Source organism: Silene latifolia, chromosome X (assembly GCF_048544455.1).
Source record: "Silene latifolia isolate original U9 population chromosome X, ASM4854445v1, whole genome shotgun sequence".
Lineage (NCBI taxonomy): Eukaryota > Viridiplantae > Streptophyta > Magnoliopsida > Caryophyllales > Caryophyllaceae > Silene > Silene latifolia.
The window spans coordinates 115,339,725-115,351,119 of record NC_133537.1 but is presented as its reverse complement, the minus strand read 5'-3'; positions in this window follow the sequence as shown (position 1 = coordinate 115,351,119).

Genomic DNA, 11,395 nt, shown 5'->3' with positions numbered 1-11,395 from the left:
GACCAAAATGCAAACTAAAAGCACCCCTATACTCCTAAACAGGTTTCTAACCTAATGCAAGCATCAATTTCACTCGAAATGGGCTCAATCAAAAACGCCCAATTCGATTTTTAGGGCAAAATTCGCCCTAATTCAATCAAGCTAAAGATCAACAAATTTGAATGGATTCAAGAGGAAATACTTACCTTGAGATGACATTGTTGATGAAGGCAAGAAGTCGAACAAGCAAGAAGGACTAACAATGGCGGATTTGGCTTTGTTTTGTCGAAGAGAAGGAAGATGAGGTTATGAATGATATGCGGCCTGACCTCGCGTCTTTTACAGAAAATAGGGAAGCCCCTTTGGTTCGCCAGGTGGCTCGCGCCTAAAGCAGGCCTCCCCCTTGCTCTTTCAGCGGATTTTGGGCTTTAGCCCAATTTTCCGTGACAAACTTCAAACTTTCATTTGACGATATTAAAGGTCGTCATTTTTCTCAAAAACGAATAGTGAAAATTTAAATTCACTATTTTCGAGAATTTTCAAGCAAACGGCAATCAAAACCGGCAATCTCAAAAATAATGGTGAAATCAAAATTCACCATTTTCCTTCAAAATTTCAAAAATAATGGCGAAAATTCAAAAACCGCTATTTCTCCAAATTTTAAGCGGCGGCACATAATCCGTCACTTCAATCAATAGTGAAGATTCCAAATTCACTATTTCCATCAAATGTCAACGGCGGCACATAAACCGTCACTTCCAAATTCACTATTTCCATCAAATGTCAACGGCGGCACATAAACCGTCACTTCAATCAATAGTGAAGATTCCAAATTCCCTATTTCTTTCAAATGTCAACGGCGGCATATAAACCGTCATTTCAAACGCAATAGCAGATTTAAAATTTGCTATTTTCCTTCAAAATTCAAACAAACGGCGATCAAAACCGCCACTTCAAGTTCAAAGAAGAACGACGAATGGTGAAGATGCCAAATTCACTATTCTTTCAAACACCAGCAGGGGGATTCCTCGCGGAACCCGCTCATTTCAAAAACAGTGATAGTGGGAATCCATACTCACTATTTCCCCAGCGACATCACGAGTTCGCTAGTTTCAAAACAAGCCCATTTGACGCGGCTACTCCCATGGTCCATTAACCGACCGTACCTTTGGCTGGCGAGCCTTTGTCCGCAACCTTTCAAGGACAGATCCCGAAGATGACTCGGGTACATTTCCTTACCATGGCTGGCGAGCCTTTGTCCGCAACCTTTCAAGGACAGATCCCGAAGATGCCTCGGGTACATTTCCTTACCATGGCTGGTGAGCCTTTGTCCGCAACCTTTCAAGGACAGATCCCGAAGATGCCTCGTGTACATTTCCTTACCATTGGCTGGCGAGCCTTTTTCCGCAAGCATTCGAGGATACATCCCAAAGATGCCTCGGGTACATTTCCTTACCATGGCTGGCGAGCCTTTGTCCGCAAGCATTCAAGGATACATCCCGAATATGCCTCGGGTACATTTCCTTACCATTGGCTGGCGAGCCTTTGTCCGCAAGCATTCAAGGATATATCCCGAAGATGCCTCGGGTACATTTCCTTACCATTGGCTGGAGAGCCTTTGTCCGCAAGCATTCGAGGATACATCCCGAAGATGCCTCGGGTACATTTCCTTACCATTGGCTGGCGAGCCTTTGTCCGCAAGCATTCGAGGACAGATCCCGAAGATGCCTCGGGTACATTTCCTTACCATGGCTGGCGAGCCTTTGTCCGCAACCTTTCAAAGACAGATCCCGAAGATGCCTCGAATACATTTCCTTACCATTGGCTGGCGAGCCTTTGTCCGCAAACGTGCAAGGACATATCCGAAGATGCCTCAGGTATGACTCCTTCTTATGGCTGGCGAGCCTTTGTACATAGTCTAACGGACTCTAAACGACCCACACGGATAGTCGACAGACTCTAAACTGTTCCCGACGACAGGTCCTTGACTCGTACCCTCGAGTCGCCTTGGCGTTGCCCTTCCCGACGGCGGGTCCTTGGCCCGAATCCTTTCGAGCCGCCTCGACGTCGCTTGGGTCTCCAGGTTGTAATCTTCGATTGACCTGGGGGCTCTACTTTGACTTTTGCCCTGTCCAAGCCTCAGTCAAAGTGGGGGCTCTTTAGATACTTTGTATCTGCTGAGACTCCAAAAAACACCCGATGATTATCGGACTACAACATGTTTTGGAATCGCGGCGTTTGATCGACAGTTTGTGTACAACTTTACGTCGGAAAACTTAAAACGATTTCGAAAATAAAACATCTCAAAACATTTCAAAAATACCTGGAGTGTTTAATGCACGGCGACGGGGTCGCAATGACACTAACTAGAGTCAAAACCGACACCGGACTAAAAACCGACTCAAAAATTCAAATCCCGACTCCAACAACGAGTCAAACCGAGTCAACCACCAAAAACAAACATTTCAAACCTTCTACCTTAAGTTTTCCCGGATTCATGAATGGTCAAGTACCAAACCCAGAATAGAACAAATCATGATTGCGTTTGTTGTGAAAGTGACAACACAGCTCGAAGACCCGCGACGTGGCTCGCGCCTCTTTGAGCAGCCCAGGTGGCCACGTCGCTCAAAACTCACACAACCACTCATTCTCCTATAAATACCCCTCAAATTCCACTCATTTGAGACTTACGCGAGTGTCCACCCCCTCTTTTCTCCCTTAAAATTCTCGACTCGACTTCTTAAGTCACAACCCGACGCGTATTTACGACCTACCGGTCGTAAACACGTGCCTTACACATTGTTTGGTACCGCCATCATGCATTAAACCACTTGACCGACCACTTCGACCATTACACCATCACTAAACTTCTAAAACACTCTTTTACTTACCAAAACGGTTTTAAACCGAGTTTTTTCCGATCAAACGAGTTGTTACACTTACGTCGGTCACTCGCCATAACCAAACATGTAAGTATGAGGGTGTAAAAATCCTCTTTTATTATGTTTTCATTTGTTTCATGACTCTAACATACTAAAACATGCATAACATGAACCAAAACATGGAATAAACGAGCCAAACCTGATTTTTGGTCTGAGGCAGAAGCCCCTTAGGTCGCAAACTAGCCCGCGCCTAAATGGGGTACACAGACCAGAGATCAACCGTGTTTGTTCTCATCATTTCCCTTAATCCATTTTTCATATTTGTAATCGGTTTTCACCATTTCAAATATTTTCGAACCATTGTTATTTTATTTCACATGTTTTAACCATAAAGCATTTTTCACCCTTGGTTCTTCATACCATGACGGTTAAATCCGTGTTTCGGTGATAATATTTGGTTAACGACATTTAGAAGGTATTTTAAAGCCTTTTATATCATTTCTTTACATTTTCAAACAAACATATTAGTCACCAACACAAAGTCATCCTTGGTTCTACATACCATGCCGGATTTTAACCCGGATACCATGATGAGTACCGACTAATTACATTCAAATGGACTTAAAACAATTAGTCCATAATCATTTTCAAAACTAATCATGTCAAGTTTTTCAAACCGAACCCGACACCGAATATTATCAAAACAATGATGATTATTCGAGTCTAGTTCTTCAAATCAACAAATGCGGTCTAAACGACCCCCTTCAAATCAAACCGGGTTCAAATACCCATTTTCAACACGTTTTATAACGTTTTCTAAAAAGTCAGAACACGGCACATAAACCGTGGGCTAACCCGCGCCTAAACAGGCTCTTCATTTCTCTTTTTCAAAACCAGAGGGAGGCCCCTTACACCGCCGGCTGGCTCGCGCCTCATATAGCCGTCTGGTACAGGACCTGTTCCCTTCCAGCATTAGTCTAGGACGATCTCAACTCCGGTTAACCCGGATATAGGACGGATCAGATGACTATTTGACTATCCAAAACCATATTTGCAAAATGCCTTACTAAGACAAATGGATCATGTTATGCAACCTAAACCTAATACGGTAAATGGATGTTTAATTTCCGTCTTGCATGCAAATCAACCTTTAATCCAACTCGACATCTTATACTTGACACTTTGATTAAATCAACCGACTTAGAAAGCTCTCACATGTTAGGTTTAAATCATTGGATGCGCATTCATGCATTTAAACCGTTTTATCAACTTTTGCATTCAACCAACCAAGATCGATTAGTAGAGGCCGCTAAACGCGGGCGGGATTGGGTGTCTGATTGAAGGGCTTCCTAATACGTACCTTCACCTCTTACTCAGAAACTTTGGATAGTGGACGACGTTATCCAGGGCGTACGAGAGTCATTCTAGAGATAGGATGCTAAAGAGGGACGATTTCCTTATCTTTAGTACCTATGTCAAACGCTGCTTTGTGCTTCGATTTGACCAAGGTATAAAGTGGAATTCGAACGGGTTCCAGGCATCCCACAAATGCTTGGTGGCGACTCCGAACATCTTTAATCGTTTCGAGACCCTTACCGAGATGAAACCGACCGATCTAAAACGATCCGGTCGAAAGCATTTTTACGCCGCCGAGCGTGGCTTTCAAAAGACCGCTGCATGTCCACAGATTGGCTTGGCGTGCAGGTGGCCCATGACTACGGACCGGTAGGTGGCCCAAATCCACAGACTGAGATGTGGCCCATGTCCATACTAGTATCTTGTTATGGTTATTTGATTAGGGTTCGAAATGAAGGAGAGTAGGAGGTATATAATCTAAATATAAAGAATGTATGTAGGGTTTGTGAGTCGGTTTCTTGGAAAGGGACTTAGGGCACGGCTGAAATGGAAATGTGGAAGGTTCTAGAAGGAAGTTTTTTAGGGAAGGAGTCATAGAAATATCTAGACTAAGCTTGGAAGAGAAGAAATGGGTTTAGAAGTCGAAATGGGCTAAAGGGAGCTCGTTTCGCATAATTGCTGTCCAGCAGCTATTTTGTGAAGTTTCTGAGGGTTTCGAGGGGTTTTCTTGGAGCTTAAGGAAGGGATACGAGTCAAGGATAGATGAGTATGGGTTGTGGTTAATGGAAACGGGTTTAGGTGGTGTTTGAAGCGGGTTTGGTGTGGGTTTTGGGCTCGGGAAAAACAGAGTGCGAGAAGAGTGTTGGGCAGTGTTTGTGTCGAGTTTTCAGCTGGGTTAAGGAGATGACTTAGGTGGGTTTATGGGATTCGAACATGGGGCTATAGGATAAAGAATATGGGTCGAAATTTGCCTTTAGATTTGAGTTCAATTCGAGCTTAAATCGAGCTCGAAATCGCGTATAAAACAGTCTTAAAAATCGAGTGTTTCAAATACGATTTATAAAACAAATAAATTAAACTCAAAATGATTTATCAAATCAAATTGAATAAATCTACATAAAATGTTTACTTCATTTTCAATAAAATAAACTTGAAAAATAAACTCAAATTAAAACAATAAAATGAATTTATTTAAAAAAAACATTAATTTAAATTTAATTTAAATTAAAAATATTCATTGACGAGGCCCATTCTACATCGTAAAACGAGTTACAAATAGTGACAATGCCAACTGAAGAATACATGTCGTCCTATCATCATCGGGTGTTTGCCGGGATTTCTATAAATATCAATATCGACATATACGGGTATCTACAGACCTCGATTGTAGATTTGTCACTTTGGAGGTCGCGATTTATCTAGGTTCTGCTGATGTACTCCTGCACTAATCATAGCTGGAGGTACATGAGCTCTAACTTGGGCATCAATTAATTCCGCTCATCATCATCAACCTTAGCATAACTGATGTAAAATAATCACGATTTTATTGTTTGTTTTAGAATAATAAAGTTGTAGTGGAATAAATTGTGTTTTTGTGTGATTTTTGTATGTAGAGTAACGAAAAAAGTAAATATATGACGTGAATAAACTCTCCTTCCTCACAATAAATTTGAAGATATACACGAATGGTGGCTCTCGCCTCATAAGGATCGAATCACACTAAACTCTCAACCTCGCAAGGAAGAAATAAAGAACTTATAACTCGCAAGCAATAAGCACACAACAAAAAAATCTTGTATTAATTCTCAAACTCCCTTGTTAAACTGATTATAAAGACCCTTATTTATAATACTCACTATTACCATTAACCAACAAGACAATAATTTGTAAATAAAACAATAATTACCTTATTTAGGATTATGAAAGTAAATAAACTCTCCTACACTAATTAGGAAACTCTCCTATACTAATTAGGAAAATAAAAACAAACTGAATCGAATTAGGAAACTAATAATAAGACTCGATTTAGGGAAGTAAACTTGAGTTAGTTCGTCACCCGCGTAGAAGTTGGACAGCTCGACTTAAAACGATCTTATCTCCTTCGTTTCTTAGCCAAATAAGACGTATGACCATTTGTTGGAAAGCTAAATTCATGTACTTTCATCTCAAATAGGTATCACACCAAAATTAACCATAATTTAGGAGATATTTAGCTTTTAAACAAAGTGAACGAAACTGAAATGTTAAGAGTGATTTGAGCTTGCGTTTTCAACATATACCCATGTCCCTCTTGTATCATTCTACCCTTCTTCAAAAAGATTCGTCCTCGAATCTTCAAATCTTGAAGTATAGGATCCGTCTTTATGTCCATCAAGATCAAATACAAATCTGGAAAACCTGTATGTAAGAACACCTAAGAAAAACAAAAAACTTATTTTTGCACACCTTTAAGCTCTCCTTGAGTTCATCATCTTCAATGTATTCTTCAAGTTTTTTAGTTTTAGTTGACTCATCAAAGTATTGATGACCTACATAGTATTCTGTGACCCTCTTTTGCCATCTTGTCTTGTGCCTTCCACCCCACCACCTTCCTTGCACAAGATTATCGAAATCAGGCTAAAATGAATCAACAATGTCACCATAGTTCAAGAAACAAAAGTTCCCAACAACATCTCTACATAACTTCTCATCGATGGACTTTGCAAGTGGAGATTGACGACGCTCTTCTTCTTGAAAATCAATCGCATACAAGTTCATAAATTTTGTAACTTTAAAGCAAACAACATTCAGTTGCTCATCATCGCTGTAATAGTCATATATTGGTGGTAAATCGAGATTTAAATCAGAATTACCTTCTACCAGAGTACCTTCAAAAAATATTGAACCCTCAAATATCTTTCTATAACCAAGAATGTGTAGATCAACTTCATCTTGGTAGTGTTCCATCTTTTTACCAATAACTAAGAAGTGTATTTAAACCTGACTCTGATACCAAATTGATATAAAATAATCACGATTTTATTGTTTGTTTTAGAATAATAAAGTTGCAGCGGAATAAATTGTGTTTTTGTTAGATTTTTGTATATAGATTAACGAAAAAAGTATAGATGTGATATGAATAAACTCTCCTTCCACGCAAGAAATTCGAAGATATACACGAATGATGGTTTTCACCTTGCAAGGATCGAATCACACTAAAATCTCAACCTCGCAAGGAAGAAATAAAGAACTTATAACTCGTAAGCAATAAGCACACAATAAGAAACTCTTGTATTAATTCTTAAAGTCCCTTGTTAAACTGATTACAAGGACTTTTATTTATAGTAATCAATATTACCATAAACCAGCAAGATAATAATTTGTAAATAAAACTACTACCTTATTCAGGATTAGGAAAGTAAATAAACTCTCCTACACTAATTAGGAAACTCTCATATACTAATTAGGAAAATAATAACAAACTGACTCGAATTAGGAAACTAATAATAAGACTCGATTTAGGAAAGTAAACTTGAGTTAGTTCGTCACCCGCGTAGAAGTTAGACAACTTAACTTAAAACGATCATATCTCCTTCGTTACTTAACCAAATAAGGCGTATGACCACTTGTTGGAAACGCTAACTTCATGTACTTTCATCTCAAATAGGTATCACACCAGAATTCGCCATAGTTTAGGAGATATTTAGCTTTTAAACCAAGTGAACGAAACTGAAATGTCAAGAGTGACTTGAGCTTGAATTTTCAACACATACCCATGTCCCTTCTAAATCAATAACATCTATCGCCATCGTTATACTTCACTAAAGCATGATTATGTACTCCGACGGGACCTATAAAGTAACCATTACGGAGGTTCGACTTGTATTTCAACAACTTTCATCTTAAATTGCAATTACACCACCCGAACGATGTGTTCTCTCTGATTAACTTGTCTGCATCCTTATTCTTGGGGTGCTCTCCCACCTCTACGACATACAAAATAATATAGACGAAGAGACCTGTTACGACCCCGTAACTTGTTGCTCTATCTCTTCAAACCAAAACCAAGTCGAAGTATGATCCGAAATGCCCAATTAAATGCTTCTTTAACTGAAGTTAATCTTCTGCCAGTTATAAAATACTTCGAGTAATCGACATTGTTGCCCGGCGTAATCCTACACGAAGTACAAAGCGTAAACGTATTAGCCTAATTGTATTTAAAAATAATAAATTGGACATGAACAATACATGTCCCACCCTAGGCTTGGACATGTACAAGTCCAGACGTTCAACGATACACATCCAAGCCTAGAGTGAGACGTGTACTATTCACGTCTAGACCTAAGTCCGGACATGAATGTACACGTCCAACTCTAGGCTTGGATGTGTATTATACATGTCTTTCATTTTTTTAACGCAATTTAATTCGAAACAAAATAATTTAAATCCGCAGACATACCTCTCTGTCATCGTTGGTTGGGCGATCGTTGTTTATGTCATTGTTGTTTGCGTCATCGTTCGACATTATCAAAACTGTTTTTAACGTTAATTGGTGGTTACGAATCGACGTAGGGCTTGATTTGTTAATTTATGTTAATTGGTAGTTATAAATTTGTATGATTACGTTTTCATCATGATGAAAACCGTTTTTTTTTTAAAAAAAATTTGAAGTGAAGTGCATTAGAAAGAGATTAGAAAGAAATTGAAAGATTATGAAAGGCGCAAAGTTGAAAACTCATTAAATATTACTCTCCTCTCTCCATTACCTTCCATTACTTCTCAACAGCTAAAATTTTGTTCCAGAACGATCCAACGGTTAAATGTTTTAATGAGGTGAAAATAATATAATGATTATCCAACCTGCTAAACGTCGTCGACAAATTACTAAATATCGTCGACAATTTGTAATGACTTTCCTAATCTAACTCTAAACCTCCCATATATTATTAACATCTTTTTTTCAAGTACGACATTTCCGTCACCACCGCTTCAATTCCGCCACCAAATTCAAGGAATTGACGACAAGTAATCTAAACTAGTTTAATATTTTTAAAATTTGTAATTAGTTAGTAGATTTAGGTGGTTTAGAATAGAATCGTTATTGTTAGAACGGATTAGCGATTATCGATTATCGCGCCAAAAATTAATCTAAGTCGGAAAATGATTTTTTTTACCAAAAAAAAAATTCCGGACGAAAAACATTTTCGTCCAGACCTAGGTCCAAACAAAAAAATTCTTTATCCAGACGGAAATTTTTTTCGCCCGGATTTTTTTTTTCTAAAATATTTTTTTTCTCCTGGACGAAAATATTTTTCGTCTGGACGAAATTTTTTTCCGCATGGACGAATAATTTCTTCATCCAGGCCCTTTTTCGACATATTTTTTTAAAAAAAAATTATTAATTTCCGTCTTAAACTAGTTTTGGGCGCGGGGATCGATAATCGCTAATCCGTTCTACTCTAATCCGTTCGTCAAATCATAAACTTGAACCGTAAACATATCTCTTGAACATTATTACTAACTTGATCGTTGTTACCGTCATTAGTCTATATGTTTAAAACCGTTTATACGAAAAGTTCGTAAATTAAATTACGATTTTTTTCTCATAATCCGTCTTTTTTTTGTTTTAGAAACATTAGAGAGAGACAAGGGGGAGTTAATGGGAGACAATATTGGAAAGATGTGTTAATTGTCGACGTTAATCAATATATATATATATATATATATATATATATATATATATATATATATATATATATATATATATATATATATATATATCGATCTGTCTTTAATGAATTAAGTTACGAACCGTATTTAACTACTAATACCCCTCACTGTGTAATTTTTTTTAACCACAACTGTCACTCACAATCCCCCATTAGACTCCCGATAATAGCAAGGACGACTTCTCTCTCATCACCGACCACCGCTCCCCGACGGCGACATCACCGACCACCGCTCGCGACGGCGACGGTGGCGACTTGATCTCCCATTGCCTTCCGACGGTGACGTTTCTGTCCTGCCGTAACCCTAATTTCTTCATTTTTATGTTGTTTATGTTTCAGCTGATTTCTCTTTTTTTATTTTTGATCTTTATTAAGCTTCAAAAGTTGATTATTGAAGCTCAAACGTATATAATTAATGTTTTAATTGCTATGATTATCTGTTGTGTTATGTTGTCATGTGTTTTGAGAGGATGCGATTGATTTTTCTGGTTGTTGTCCTGGTCTGAGTTCTGTTGAGTGGTATGCTCAGTTGTGCTGTGTTTTATTGGTGTATTTTTAAGTCTAGCTACACATCTCTTACATACAGGATACGCATGCTTCTTCTATAGGATCCACACAACTGTTTCATTTATGCAGTAGCAGTAGCTTGTGCATGTCCCTCCATTTTTTTTAAATGTTCGCTATTTTGTGCTGGGTGATAATTCAGAAGAGTCTCACGTTTTGGGCTAAATCCACAATTAGGATGCTATCTTAGGTCTTTGTTATTCTGGATACACATTTGTCACTTACGGGATACACATGCTTCTTTTACTGGATACACAAATTGCTTCATGTATCCGGTAGTATTAGCCTATGTATCTTCTAATATTAGCATGTGTTGCTGTGTTCATAGCTGTACTTTACCTCTAGATATAGATCTCTTACTAGCAGTGACTGACAAAGTGACAATATCTCTTTTAAAAATGGATGGAACTATTTTAATGTTCGCGATTTTTTGTGCTGGGTCATAATTCGGAAGAGTCTCACGTTTTTGGGCTAAGTCCACAATTAGGATGCCATCTTAGGTCTTTTGGTATTCTGGATACACATTTGTCACTTACGGAATACACACGATACTTTTACTGGATACACAAATTTTTTCATGTATCTGGTAGCATTAGCCTGTGTGTCTTCCAATATTAGCATGTGTTGCTGTGTTCATAGCTGTACTTTTACCTCTACGTATACATCTCTTGCCTACAACATACACATGCTACTTCTATAGGATACACATGCTACTTCTATAGGATACACATTTGTCACTTATGGAATACACATGTGGGGGAGTTGTGTCGAAACAGAATTAAATTTCATCTTAGTTATTTTCAGTTTATTTTTTTGTAACTAATTTTCTTTTTTTTCCTAACTTGCTAAAAATGTAGGTCCATATAATTTATTCTTAATTAAGTCTACATAATCATCTATGGAAAA